We start from the raw sequence: 15,043 nt of genomic DNA on the forward strand, positions 1-15,043 counted from the left end.
GAAGTTCATCTATCAAGGAAAACAGGTTCAATATGTAAGACAGCAGCGGAATTCCAGAGGAGGAGAAAACAAAGCACGGAACTCATGGCTTTCTCCCCATAATTCTTTAGTCTTGCGGTTAATTCAATTTTTTTTTCAATTTTTTTCTTTTTTCTTCTTCTGCTAAATTTTTTTAAACTTTTACCCTTTTCTTTTTTAACGTTTTTTGACTAGTTTACCTAAAATATATATTTTTTCTTTCTTTTTTATATTTTTTCTTTATTTGTTTTATTTTTTTAATTTTTTTTTTCTTTCTGAACCTCTTTTTATCCCCTTTCTCCCCCCCATAATTTGGGGACTCTTCTGATTTGGTTACAGTGCATTTTTCTGGGGTCTTTGCCACCCTTTTAGTATTTTATTTGATCCTTCATATACTCTTATCTGAACAAAACGACAAGGCAGAAAAAATCACCACAAACAAAAGAACAAGAGACAGTACCGAAGGCTAGGGACCTAATCAACACAGACATTGGTAATATGTCAGATCAAGAGTTCAGAATGATGATTCTGAACATTCTAGCCGGGCTCGAAAAAGGCATGGAAGATATTAGAGAAACCCTCTCTGGAGATATAAAAGCCCTTTCTGGAGAAATAAAAGAACTAAAATCTAACCAAGTTGAAATCAAAAAAGCTATTAATGAGGTGCAATAAAAGATGGAGGCTCTCACTGCTAGGATAAATGAGGCAGAAGAAAGAATTAGTGATATAGAAGACCAAATGACAGAGAATAAAGAAGCCGAGCAAAAGAGGGACAAACAGCTACTGGAACACGAGGGGAGAATTCGAGAGATAAGTGACACCATAAGATGAAACAACATTAGAATAATTGGGATTCCAGAAGAAGAAGAGAGAGGGGAGCAGAAGGTCTATTGGAGAGAATTATTGGAGAGAATTTCCCTAATATGGCAAAGGGAACAAGCATCAAAATCCAGGAGGTACAGAGAACCCCCATCAAAGTCAACAAGAATAGGTCCACACCCCATCACCTAATAGTAAAATTTACAAGTCTTCGTGACAAAGAGAAAATCCTGAAAGCAGCCCGGGACAAGAAGTCTGTAACATACAATAGTAAAAATATTAGATTGGTAGCAGACTTATCCACAGAGACCTGGCAGGCCAGAAAGAGCTGGCATGATATATTCAGAGCACTAAACGAGAAAAACATGCAGCCAAGAATACTCGATCCAGTTAGGCTATCATTGAAAATAGAAGGAGAGAGAAAAAGCTTCTAGGACAAACAAAAACTGAAAGAATTTGCAAACACCAAACCAGCTCTACAGGAAATCTTGAAAGGGGTCCTCTAAGCAAAGAGAGAGCCTAAAAGTAGTAGATCAGAAAGGTACAGAGACAATATACAGTAACAGTCACCTTACAGACTAATAATGGCACTAAATTCATATCTCTCAATAGTTACCCTGAATGTTAATGGGCTAAATGCCCCAATCAAAAGACACAGGGTATCAGAATGGATAAAAAAACAAAACCCATCAATATGCTGCCTACAAGAAACTCATTTTAGACGTGAAGACACCTCCAGATTTAAAGAGAGGGGGTGGAAAACAATTTATCATGCTAATGGGCATCAGAAGAAAGCTGGGGTGGCAATCCTTAGATCAATTAGATTTTAAGCCAAAGACTATAATAAGAGATGAGGAAGGACACTATATCATACTCAAAGAAGATCTAACAATTTTAAATATCTATGCCCCTAACGTGGGAGCAGCCAACTATATCAACCAATTAATAACAAAATCAAAGAAACACATCAATAATAATATAATAATAGTAGGGGACTTTAACACTCCTCTCACTGAAATGGACAGATCATCCAAGCAAAAGATCAACAAGGAAATAAAGGCCTTAAATGACACACTGGACCAGATGGACATCACAGATCTATTCAGAACATTTCATCCCAAAGCAATAGAATACACATTCTTCTCTAGTGCACATGGAACATTCTCCAGAATAGATCACATCCTGGGTCACAAATCAGGTCTCAACCGGTATCAAAAGATTAGGATCATTCCCTGCATATTTTCAGACCACAATGCTCTGAAGCTAGAACTCAATCACAAGAGGAAAGCTGGAAAGAACCCAAATACATGGAGACTAAACAGCATCCTTCTAAAGAATGAATGGGTCAACCAGGAAATTAAAGAAGAATTGAAAAAATTCATGGAAACAAATGATAATGAAAACACAACGGTTCAAAATCTGTGGGACACAGCAAAGGCAGTCCTGAGAGGAAAATATATAATGGTACAAGCCTTTCTCAAGAAACAAGAAAGGTCTCAAGTACACAACCTAACCCTACACCTAAAGGAGCTGGAGAAAGAACAAAAAAGAAAGCCTAAACCCAGCAGGAGAAGAGAAATCATAAAGATCAGAGCAGAAATCAATGAAATAGAAACCAAAAAAACAATAGAACAAATCAATGAAACTAGGAGCTGGTTCTTTGAAAGAATCAATAAGATTGATAAACCCCTGGCCAGACTTATCAAAAAGAAAAGAGAAAAGACCCAAATAAATAAGATCATGAATGAAAGAGGAGAGATCACAACTAACACCAAAGAGATACAGACAATTATAAGAACATACTATGAGCAACTCTATGCCAACAAATTTGACAATCTGGAAGAAATGGATGCATTCCTAGAGACATATAAACTACCACAACTGAACCAGGAAGAAATAGAAAACCTGAACAGGCCCATAACCAGTAAGGAGATTGAAACAGTCATCAAAGATCTCCAAACAAACAAAAGCCCAGGGCCAGACGGCTTCCCAGGGGAATTCTACCAAACATTTAAAGAATAACTCATTCCTATTCTCCTGAAACTGTTCCAAAAAATAGAAATGGAAGGAAAACTTCCAAACTCATTTTATGAGGCCAGCATCACCTTGATCCCAAAACCAGACAAGGATCCCACCAAAAAAGAGAAGTACAGACCAATATCCTTGATGAACACAGATGCAAAAATTCTCACCAAAATACTAGCCAATAGGATTCAACAGTACATTAAAAGGATTATTCACCATGATCAAGTGGGATTTATTCCAGGGCTGCAGGGTTGGTTCAACATCCACAAATCAATCAATGTGATACAACACATTAATAAAAGAAAGAACAAGAACCATATGATACTCTCCATAGATGCTGAAAAAACATTTGACAAAGTACAGCATCCCTTCCTGATCAAAACTCTTCAAAGTGTAGGGATAGAGGGCACATACCTCAATATTATCAAAGCCATCTATGAAAAACCCACCGCAAATATCATTCTCAATGGAGAAAAACTGAAAGCTTTTCCGTTAAGGTCAGGAACATGGCAGGGATGTCCATTATCACCACTGCTATTCAACATAGTACTAGAAGTCCTAGCCTCAGCAATCAGACAACAAAAAGAAATCAAAGGCATCCAAATCGGCAAAGAAGAAGTCAAACTATCACTCTTCAAGGATGATATGATACTATATGTGAAAAACCCAAAAGACTCCACTCCAAAACTGCTAGAACTTGTACAGGAATTCAGTAACGTGTCAGGATATAAAATCAATGCACAGAAATGAGTTGCATTTCTGTACACCAACAAGACAGAAGAAAGAGAAATTAGAGTCAATAAAGAAAAAAGAGTCAATCCCATTTACAATTGCACCCAAAACTGTAGGATACCTAGGAATAAACCTAACCAAAGAGGCTAAGAATCTATATGCAGAAAACTATAAAGTACTCATGAAAGAAATTGAGGAAGACACAAAGAAATGGAACAATGTTCCATGCTCCTGGATTGGAAGAATAAATATTGTGAAAATGTCTATGCTACCTAAAGCAATCTACACATTTAATGTAATCCCTATCAAAATACCATCCATTTTTTTCAAAGAAATGGAACAAATACTCCTAAAATTTATATGGAACCAGAAAAGACCTCGAATAGCCAAAGGAATATTGAAAAAGAAAGCCAACATTGGTGGCATCACAATTCCGGACTTCAAGCTCTATTACAAAGCTGTCATCATCAAGACAGCATGGTACTGGCACAAAAACAGACACATAGTTCAATGGAACAGAATAGAGAGCCCAGAAATAGACCCTCAACTCTATGGTCAACTAATCTTCGACAAAGCAGGAAAGAATGTCCAGTGGAAAAAAGACAGCCTCTTCAATAAATGGTGCTGGGAAAATTGGACAGCCACATGCAGAAAAATGAAATTGGACCACTTCCTTACACCACACACGAAAATAGACTCAAAATGGATGAAGGACCTCCATGTGAGAAAGGAATCCATCCAAATCCTTGAGGAGAATGCAGGCAGCAACCTCTTCGACCTCAGCCACAACAATATCTTCCTAGGAACTTCGGCAAAGGCAAGGGAAGCAAGGGCAAAATGAACTATTGGGATTTCAACAAGATCACAAGCTTTTGCACAGCAAAGGAAACAGTTAGCAAAACCAAAAGACAACTGACAAAATGGGAGAAGATATTTGCAAACGACATATCAGATAAAGGGGTAGTATCCAAATTCTATAAGGAACTTAGCAAACTCAACACCCAAAGAACAAACAATCCAATCAAGAAATGGGCAGAGGACATGAACAGACATTTCTGCAAAGAAGACATCCAGATGGCCAACAGACACATGAAAAAGTGCTCCACGTCACTCGGCATCAGGGAAATACAAATCAAAACCACAATGAGATATCACCTCACACCAGTCAGAATGGCTAAAATTAACAAGTCAGGAAATGAGAGATGCTGGCGAAGATGTGGAGAAAGGGGAACCCTCCTACACTCTTGGTGGGAATGCAAGCCGGTGCAAACACTCTGGAAAACAGCATGGACGTTCCTCAAAATGTTGAAAATAGAACTACCCTATGACCCAGCAATTGCACTACTGGGTATTTACCCTAAAGATACAAACATAGTGATCCGAAGGGGCACGTGTACCCAAGTGTTTATAGTAGCAATGTCTACAATAGCCAAACTATGGAAAGAACCTAGATGTCCATCAACAGATGAATGGATAAAGAAGAGGTCATATATATACACAATGGTTTACTATGCAGCCATCAAAAGAAATGAAATCTTGCCATTTGCGACGATGTGGATGGAACTAGAGGGTATCATGCTTAGTGAAATAAGTCAATCGGAGAAAGACAACTATCATATGATCTCCCTGATATGAGGACATGGAGAAGCAACATGGGGGGTTAGGGGGATAGGAGAAGAATAAATGAAACAAGATGGGATTGGGAGGGAGACAAACTTATCATCAGGGAAATAAAAATCAAAACCACAATGAGATACCACCTTATACCAGTCAGAATGGCTAAAATTAACAAGTCAGGAGACAACAGATGTTGGCAAGGATACAGAGATAGGGGAACACTCTTACACTGTTGGTGGCAATGCAAGCTGGTGCAGCCATTCTGGAAAACACTATGGATATTACTCAAAAAGTTAAAAATAGAACTATCCTATAACCCAGCAATTATATTACTTGGTATTCACCCAAAGGATACAAAAACAGTATTTCAAAGAGAACTCGGACCCCAGTGTATATAGCAGCAATGTCCACAATAGCCAAAATATGGAGAGACAGAAAAATGGATAAAGAAGAAGTCATGTATACATATACAATGGAATATTACTTAGCCATCAAAAAGAATGGAATCTTGCTATTTGCAACAACATGAATGGAACTAGAGGTATTATGTTAATTGAAATAGAGAAAGACAAATATTATGTAATTTCACCCATACACAGAATTTAACACAGAAGAACACAGGGGAAGAGAAGGAAAAATAAAATAGGATTAAACAGAGAGTAAGGCAAACCATAAGAGACTCTTAACTATAGGGAACAAACTGAGGGTTGCTAGTGGGGATAGGGTAACTGGAAGATGGACATGAAGGAGGGCACATGATTTAATAAGCACTGGGTGTTATATGCAACTGATGAAACACTAAATTCTACCTTGACATTAATAATACACTACATGTTAACTAACTTGAATTTAAATTTAAAAAAATTAAAGCAAATGGAATCATCATACATTGATAATGGTAACTAAATGGTCCAAACATTTTAGAAAATAGATTATTTTTCATAAAGTTAAATATATTCCTACCCTATGGCCCAACATTTCCCCTCTTAGTTATTTACCCAAGAGAAGTGAAAATGTTCATGTTAGCTTTATTCATTTTCCAAACACGAAATCACCAAAACATTCAACAACATGTGAATATGTAAACCAATTATAGACTATTCAGATAATACAAGGTTCCCCTGCAATAAGACTGAGCAGAGTACTGGCACACACAACATAAATAAATCTCTCAATATGACACCAAGGGAGTTAAGTCAGATACAAAAATGCAAGTATAATGCTATTTCAATTACTTGAAATTCTGGAACTTCAAAAGTGATAGAATCCATGATTTGGGGATGGAGGATTGACTGAAACGAGTGTGAAGAAACTTTCTCTGGTGGTGGAAATGGTTTGTATGTAGATTGGAACAGTGGTAACCTGGTATATATATTTGTCAAAGCTTACTGAACTGTTCATTTAAAATATGTGCGTTGTATTGTATGTTAAGTAAATTCAATAGATTGGAAAATAAACAAAAAGAGAAACCACTTTAAGCAGTCAGAACAAGCGTGAAAATATTCTAAATAATTAAAGAATAATTTCTATCTTAATGAAACATTAATTATAACTGCCATTTACTGAATGTTCACTACCAGTGGGACCAAGTAAGCATTTTACATACACAATCTTCAAAAACATCACAGTAAAACTGTAAGTTTCCATTAGCTTATTCCATACCTACATGTAATAAGTTTTAGTCAATCAGATGAAAAATACCATAAGACACATATAGAGAATTTTCCTCTGCAAAGCGCACTACTCAGATAATAGTATTTTTTGTTTGCCTGATGGACAATGCCTTTTGCATTTACTGCCAAGTAATCCTTACATGAACTGATTTATGTCCTGAACACACATTTCACCAACTTGGTTGCTGTCAGCAAAAACGCTCCTACCATACTATATTTCCCATTTTGTTTGACATCACATCACCTCAGCCTCCACAGCTGAGTGGCTCAGCATTCTTGTGTGACTGTATTGTCAAGGTCTCTCCAAAAAGAACAATAAAGATAAATCAATGGATACCATCTGTGAGGAAAGAATCTATCAGCACCAGATTAAATCTTGTTTTGTCTTCCATCACTTTATAGCAAAGTGACTAAGAATAGTGTTGGATCCATTTGTTTCCTTTGTTTTCATTCTTCATTCCAGTATTCTGGAAAGCAGAGAGGAATTCTATATCCTTCAGGTCCTGCAAAGTTCTAAAATGTCTCAATTTCTTCCTTCAACCAGCTTACCTTTAAACAATTGATCTTAGATCACATATGTGACCTTGAAATGTTATCAAATGCCACCACCATTCCTCTTTTAGATTTTAAATATTATATTCTGTAATGGTATTTTAATATTTAAAGCTATAAGCTGGAATAGCATTATTTTGAAAGGAACTATTACAAAACTCTGTCTATAAGTCTATTTAATCTCTCTGAGAAATGTAATTGATTGTTATGATGTTTTTATTCCCACAATCTCTTCCACATAGCATTAAAAATTCAATGTTATCTCTCAGAGGAGATCTCAAATTCTCTTATGCTACTATTTCCAAAATAAGAAAAACCTATTTAAAATGTATTAAATCCTGCTTTTCCATCAAAACAATGTATGATGCATGATGCTTCAAAGATATGAAATATCCTTTTTTTAAAATACTGGGAATTAAGAATGAAATCTGTAACTTCATTTACATCCATATACTTGTGTTTTTTAATAGCTTATAAAGGCCAAAACTATTTATTGCTTATTAAAATTCCATAGGTAGGCCCCAAATGATTTCAGGTTTAGTGTTCTGTTTTTACATGATATCCTCCTAGCTAGGATTTCTGCAATAATTTCTCCATCCATTTCATCGTGAATTTCTTACATTCCAAATACCAAAATACTTTGCAAATATATACGAGCAATTCATGCCAGACCATGAAGGCATCCCCCTAATAGCCACTTAACTCCTGTTTTTCAGTAACATAACCAACTGTGTTCAGGGCAGCAATGTACTAGAAACAATAATGATTCTCTCTTTGTGTTGTATTTCTTGATGATGAAATGTTAGAGATGGCTTTTTCTTATGAAAAAAAAAAAAAAAAAAAAAAGGTTGGGGGGAGTTTTCCTGCCAGGAATGTGGAGATAATGGGCAGGCATCTTGTAAACATGAGGCAAAAAGATTCATGTTAAGAATAGCAGATATGGAGTTTGGAAGGCAAGTGAGTTTTTGATGACATGGTGGAACAGATGCATCCAACCTAGACTACATATTAGTATTTGGTTTTGTCTTAAGATTTTATTTATTTGAAACAGAGAAGGAAAGAGAGAGAGAGAGAGCGCACAAGTGGTGGGGAGGGGCAGAGGGAGAGGGAGAAGCAGACTCCCCGCTGATCCGGGAGTCTGATGGAGGCTAGATCCCAGGGTCCTGGGATTATGACCTGAGCTGAAGACAGACACTTAACTGACTGAGCCTCCCTGGCACCCCAGACTACATAGTTTCTAGTTTCATGTTAAGCAGGAAAAACTAAGCCACTTCAGTTAGCTACTTTTTTTGTGCTTTTGTTATATGCACTGGACACAATTATGATATTGTTCTTATTAATGAGTTAGGAAAACTGTAACTCTTCACTAAAATTTGCCAGCCCCTACCTTTTTAATCACTCCACCAATGTCTCTCCCTCGACACTCAGTCTTGCATGATTTCTGAGCCAAAAGCAACAGTCAGTATATTGGGCATTTCAGCACAATCATCTAGCAGGCCCTGCAGGAAATCTTGCTGCCAAGAGATCAGGACTTAGCGTATGAGCATTCCTAGAGCCTGAGATACAAACTTAGTTGTATGAACTTGTTTTCTCTCCCTAGCACGGAGTTTCTTTCCGGACTGAACTGTTTCCTAAGTCTCAATCCATATGTATAAGAACCTGATATTCTGCCTAATCTTTGCTAGTGTCCTCTTAGTGGAATGGATCCTTCTAGCTAATGAAGGTAGGAGGACATTTTCCAGCCAGTGACTGGAGTTATGGTGTGAATGAACAAATCACATTTTCTGATACTATCATTAACTTGCGTGGTGCCAAGTACCTCTATTCTCCTAGAACATCTTGTTGATTGTCCCACCTAGTAACCTTACTATTCTCACACATCTCGAAAATTTACAGTTTTTGGACCAGAACTAAGCTTATTCTATTGATTAAATACCATATACTATGTTTTGGAATGTGCTATGTCTTATATGGGGTCAAATTTTGTAGCCATTTCTTTGTTCTAACATAAGGCAGTCTGAGTTGCTAAGATCCCATTGAGCTTCACACCTGAAATCTCTCCTATTGTAACTGATCTGAGAAACTGGTATTGCCCATGACTTTATTATGCAAATTGAAATCAGAATTTCTTTAAAAATAAAAGTTTGATCTGGACATGGTTTGAAATTACAAAGCCCATCAGAATTAATAGTTATTTAAGGCTTGACATTAAGTGACAGCTTCTCCTTATTTTTGGACTTTAAAAATCTTGAGACTTCCAAGAATTAATGAGACACTGAACTTCAGAAGCAGAGGTTTATACCTGGGTGAACCATTCACATCTAAAAGCTTTTTATTTCAGACCAAAAAGAGTCCTCAATGATTCAGAAGACCTCCACTTTTCTATAGAGTTCAGTAGGCTCTCTGACTTCAGCTGGGAAAGATAGGGCTTAGAGATTCATTTTTAACTAGTCACATTTTAGTTGTTAAGATTTCAACAAAAGTGAATTGTGACTTTGTACATTTTGGTGAAAGCAACATGAATGTGAATGGTGTATGTATGCGTGTGTTAGCTGAACATATATAGAAACTGAACATATATATGTATATATGTATAATTCTGTGATAGAAATTGAATGTGTGTGTGTAAACACTTATATGTGTATGTTCAATTTCTGTGACAGCCATGGAGTAATTAATGATAATACCTACATTTTAAAATTCTATCCTGAATATCTACATTTTAAAATTCTATCCTGAATATCTATTTTAAAATTCTATCCTGAATATCTACATTTAAAAATTCTATCCTGAATTCTATTGAGAATAAGGACACTATACTTGAAGAACATTTTGCTATGATGTCCAACATATTTGTTCAGCAAAATAAATTAACAGAAGCTCCAAAAAAGGAAGGATCTTCTAACTATTATAGTTGTAAAGAATGTAAATTCTATAGCCTTCACCTAATTTATTCTGGGTAAGAAAGTATAATTTACACATATCAGTTCTGCTTTATTCATATGTGTCGAGTTTCATGACTTTACTCATTTACTTATCTGTAAGAAAACAGCTGACAAATCTATTGTGAATTTCATAGTCAAAGTATTCTATCTTTAGAAGGTACACACATTTATCAGATAATATGAATGTTACTCTCTTTTTATTATTCTATTTTTGAGCCTGAGTTCCAGAAACCATAGAACTAAAGTCAATGCTCAGTTATGGCAACAATCAGATCCCTTTTCTGAATACATTTATCTCCCTTCATTGTGGCCAAAGTTGACGTAGTTTTTTATTTATCTTCCTCATCTTAAAAATTGTTATAAATTGTATGTTTTTTTAAAATTTAAAGCATTTTAATTTATAAAATATATAAGGGGAAAATCAAATAATACTTGTGTATGTATAGTCAAAATAATCAAATGAAATATGAATATTGGAATAATGAGAATTTTAGTGTGAATATTGAAATAATAATAGCTACAAAATATCATATAAACTGGCTTGACAACTACTTAAAATGGGTTGATTATTCATTCTTACATTATTTACAAACAGGCTGAAGACATGGATCCTCCAAGTCTATTAGGCATATAAATAGCATTGTTTGAACTGTCTCAGGTTCAGCGAGAAATTATAAGAGAAACAAACAGCATAATTCTTTCTCTATGACTGACCCAGTAGCATCTGTAACTAATTTTGAAAATACAAGTGATATAACAAAATGAAATGACTGAATTATAGCAATCAATATATATGATAAATAATTGCTTGCCACGGTAGTACAGAAAAAATTGTATAATCATTTTACAATATAAAAAAATTCATGCAGAAGAGGTGTAGCTTTTGGAAACCGGCATTACTATTATTGATATCATTTAGATATAATGGAGAAGGAATATAAGATGACTGAAAAGTTTTTGGAACGAACATGACATCCAAGAAAGTTTTTAACCTTCATGTTTGTGTTTCAGTCAGTGTCAAGATGGCAGTCTCCAAGTCATTGTGCAATGAGCTATTAATGAGTACAATAACATGACTATCTAAATACGCTATGAATTTTCTCACTGTTATACTAAGCACTTCCCATTATTGCCCCTTCGCCTTAATGAAGTAACTTCAAGTTCTTTCATTTAACATATTCCATAATATATCTAACTTAAAATTGTATATTTACATAATATGTATATGCAAAATAGTCATGTATATATCTACACACAATACCCAACAATAGTTATGCAAATAATAGGGAAAAGTAGATTCTTTTACAGTATGTTTTTAAAAGCTAGGAAAAAGGCAGAGGCCAAACAAGTAGCAGAGAAATATCCATTCATTTTAAACAAAGAAAAACAGAAAACATCACATTTTTCAATGAATCTAAAAATCATTAATTTAAGATTAACAATAATTTTTCGTACACCGTCAGAGGTTAAAAAAAATGCTTCCAATTACACTACGACACATCATTGATTTGTAGATTTATTTTGATTTCAGCAATAGTTGAACATGAAAAAATTTATCTTAGAATAAATGAAATGTATATTAATGGTTTTTGTCTTTCTTCTATTTTGAACAGTACCTTCTTTTTAAAATACTCATTCTTAAGATTCATATTTTAGATTAATATTAAAGGTAAGTTTTGCCTCCAAGTTTACTGAAATAATAAATGAATATGTTAATATGCTGCCAAACTTTCCTCTTGCCATGAGCTATTTCTTTTGAAGTCTAAAATGTATTAGGGTCCATTCATAAGGAAAAGATCTCCCCTATAAATAAACAACTTATAGATTTGACACAAATGAGCGTTCATTTTTCAGTGTCTGGAGCCTCATGGGTGCTGCCATATGAGTTTATAATTAATGCAGAATTGGGAACATACTTGCCTATTTTTTATTTCTTCTAGACTAATGCTTGAAGTGCAAATCTCCATTATTAGACTAATTTCCCTCTTTAATTCAAAACCCTTCAACAGACTCGTTATTCAGTCTTCAAAAAAATGTATTTACCTTGCTCAAATTAAGGGACTCTTAGGCAGTTGAATATTCCTTCCAAATTCTTGTGGGTTTTTTTTTTTTTTCATTATCTATTACATAATGAAATAGTGCATCTGGCATCTCACTGTGGTACAGACAAATTTTAGGCCCATCTATTCCTTTTCTAATCAATGCTAAATATTAACCCTTTAAGAGATAGAATGGTCAAAGCCAACATAAGGCTCACTCTAATTTCGTTAATAGCATGACAGTTTTAAATTTATTGATAGCTTTTAATTATGAGCCTAATTTTTAGATTAGGATGGATCTCAGTTTATTAATACTTCTTTAAACTATATCTAATCAACTTCTAGCAGAGTGAGAGTGGGTTAAAAAAGTGAAAACCCAGGGCATCTGGGTGGTTCAGTGGGTTAAAGCCTTTGCCTTCAGCTCAGGTCATGGTCCCAGGGTCCTGGGATGGAGCCCCACATCGGGGCTCTCTGCTCAGCAGGGAGCCTGTTTCCCCCCCCCCCACCCTGCCCCGTCTGCCTCTCTGCCTACTTGTGATCTCTCTCTGTCAAATAAATAAATAAGATCTTAAAAAAAAAAAAAGAATAGTGCTGCTGTGAACATGTAAAAAAAAAAAGTGAAAACCCAATTCTAGCTAGTGTAAAACTAGAATAAGTCCTTATGCATGTTGCTTCTTTACAAATTATATTTCAGAATATGAAATAGCTATCTCATAAATTGGGTCTATGTCTGCTGTATATAACTAACAGTAAGATAAGCTCTCTCCTCTGAGCTAATGACATGGTATTATCATGATGCCGATAGCTTGATTGAGACAGCTGCTGTTTGAGGTATGCAGTGTAAAGGGCATATAACTAGTAGCTATTCTGATCTTGATATCTTATCTGTTGGATACTATGTGGCAAGAGAACAAGGTATATGAGCTGTATCATAGTGGTTGCCACAGAAACCATTTACCTGAGTTAAGATGTAATGATTTACTCAGGGGTTTTATAGTAGAATAATAAAAAGACTTCCATTTAAAAATTAATTTTTGAATAAAAAGAATCAGCAATCAATATTACTATGTGCTGTTTTACTCTATGTCACATTTGATCTCTGCCTCAATTTCCTCATCCAAAGGGACAGTAATATACTAACCTGGCGCACTCTTTCGGGTTGTTCCATCAAATGAGATTAGGTATTGGAAAGTACCTTACACTACTGTCATAAGGCAATGTGTAGGATACAACATGATTAAACTGCATAAAGTAAGGAGCTGCATTTTTTCAACATTAATGAACTGGCTGGGGTAAACTCAGGGAGCTTTCAAGAAATTGCATCTCAATCAGTCAACTTCCTGTTTATGATTCAGTGCCACCTGGTGGCAGTTCTATTTATTAGCTTAACTATTGATGGCAACAATTCTGTGTTCTGTGGCTGTTTGGAAACTCCCAAGACTAGAAAGGGATCCCAGAAGTCTTTTGGTTGCTGAAGTTTGCTCCATATTCAGGCTATTGGGGACAGATAATAGTAGGAATGAGAGACTCAACTTGCACCTCCTTGTTTATTCCTGTTGCTTTCCTATCCCATCCGACTCTTCCCCTTCTGGCCAATTCCCCTCCAGAAGGTATTTAACCTTCTCCCTGTTGGAGGACATATGGAATGGAAGTGGAAGACAGATGCCATTCCAACATCAATAAATGGATTATATATAGAGCAGAATAATTAGATAGGTTTTTAATTTGGTGTTTTTTAAGCCACCAAGTAACACAGATAAAGTATTATAATCCAACAGTATCTAAAAATTTCTATAATAATATATAGTAACAACTAAGATGTGTGGAATTCTCATAAACCAGAATCTTAAAATGTGTTTTAACTGTTCAAAGCTGTGATATGTTTATTTATTCAGACAAATAAAAAATAAAGTTGAAATGAGACATCTTACAAAAATAAAAAGCTAAAATTGGCTATTTTTTTCAGTAAAACCTTCTTTTGGCTTGTGTTAAAATACTTGCCACTTCATAAGAGTTTCATAACACATAATGTCTCATTCTCATCATCTTACATGTAAGGAAATCATTTAAAAAATGTTGAACTCTATTTCATGCATATAGACTTTGAATTTTGTTAGTTCTCTGTTAAACAAAATTTATGTCTCGACTCTCATTTCTCCTTATTCAATCTATAAGCCATCATGTTTTGATCATTTAGTCAATCCATGACATAGATTTATCATGTATCCCACCCACACACTGTGAAAGTGCTGAAGGCTTATCACACCACTCCCCTGCAAAGGAAGGGATATTGGCAGGCCAGGGAAAATGTGGAGAATATCTTACTTGAAGTGCTGCTCTTAAAGGCATAGCAACAGACTGGAGAAACTTGCCATTGTTTCAATGGAGAATCATTGGTGTAGTTCAGAGCCAAACCCGGAAAAGAAAGAATGGGCAGCCTCTTCAAGCAAAGAGCCCTCAAGCTCTTATTAACACATTCTGATGGAAGACAGGGAGTTAAAGTATTCTGACTGTGGCTGCTCAGAGTGCCAGCCCACCTTCTCTCTCCTTCCTGCCCAAATGATGAACCTGACACAAACACCAATATCCAAGCCTCGGTCAAACCGTAACAGGAGAATTCAAA

Source organism: Meles meles, chromosome 1 (genome assembly GCF_922984935.1).
Source record: "Meles meles chromosome 1, mMelMel3.1 paternal haplotype, whole genome shotgun sequence".
Lineage (NCBI taxonomy): Eukaryota > Metazoa > Chordata > Mammalia > Carnivora > Mustelidae > Meles > Meles meles.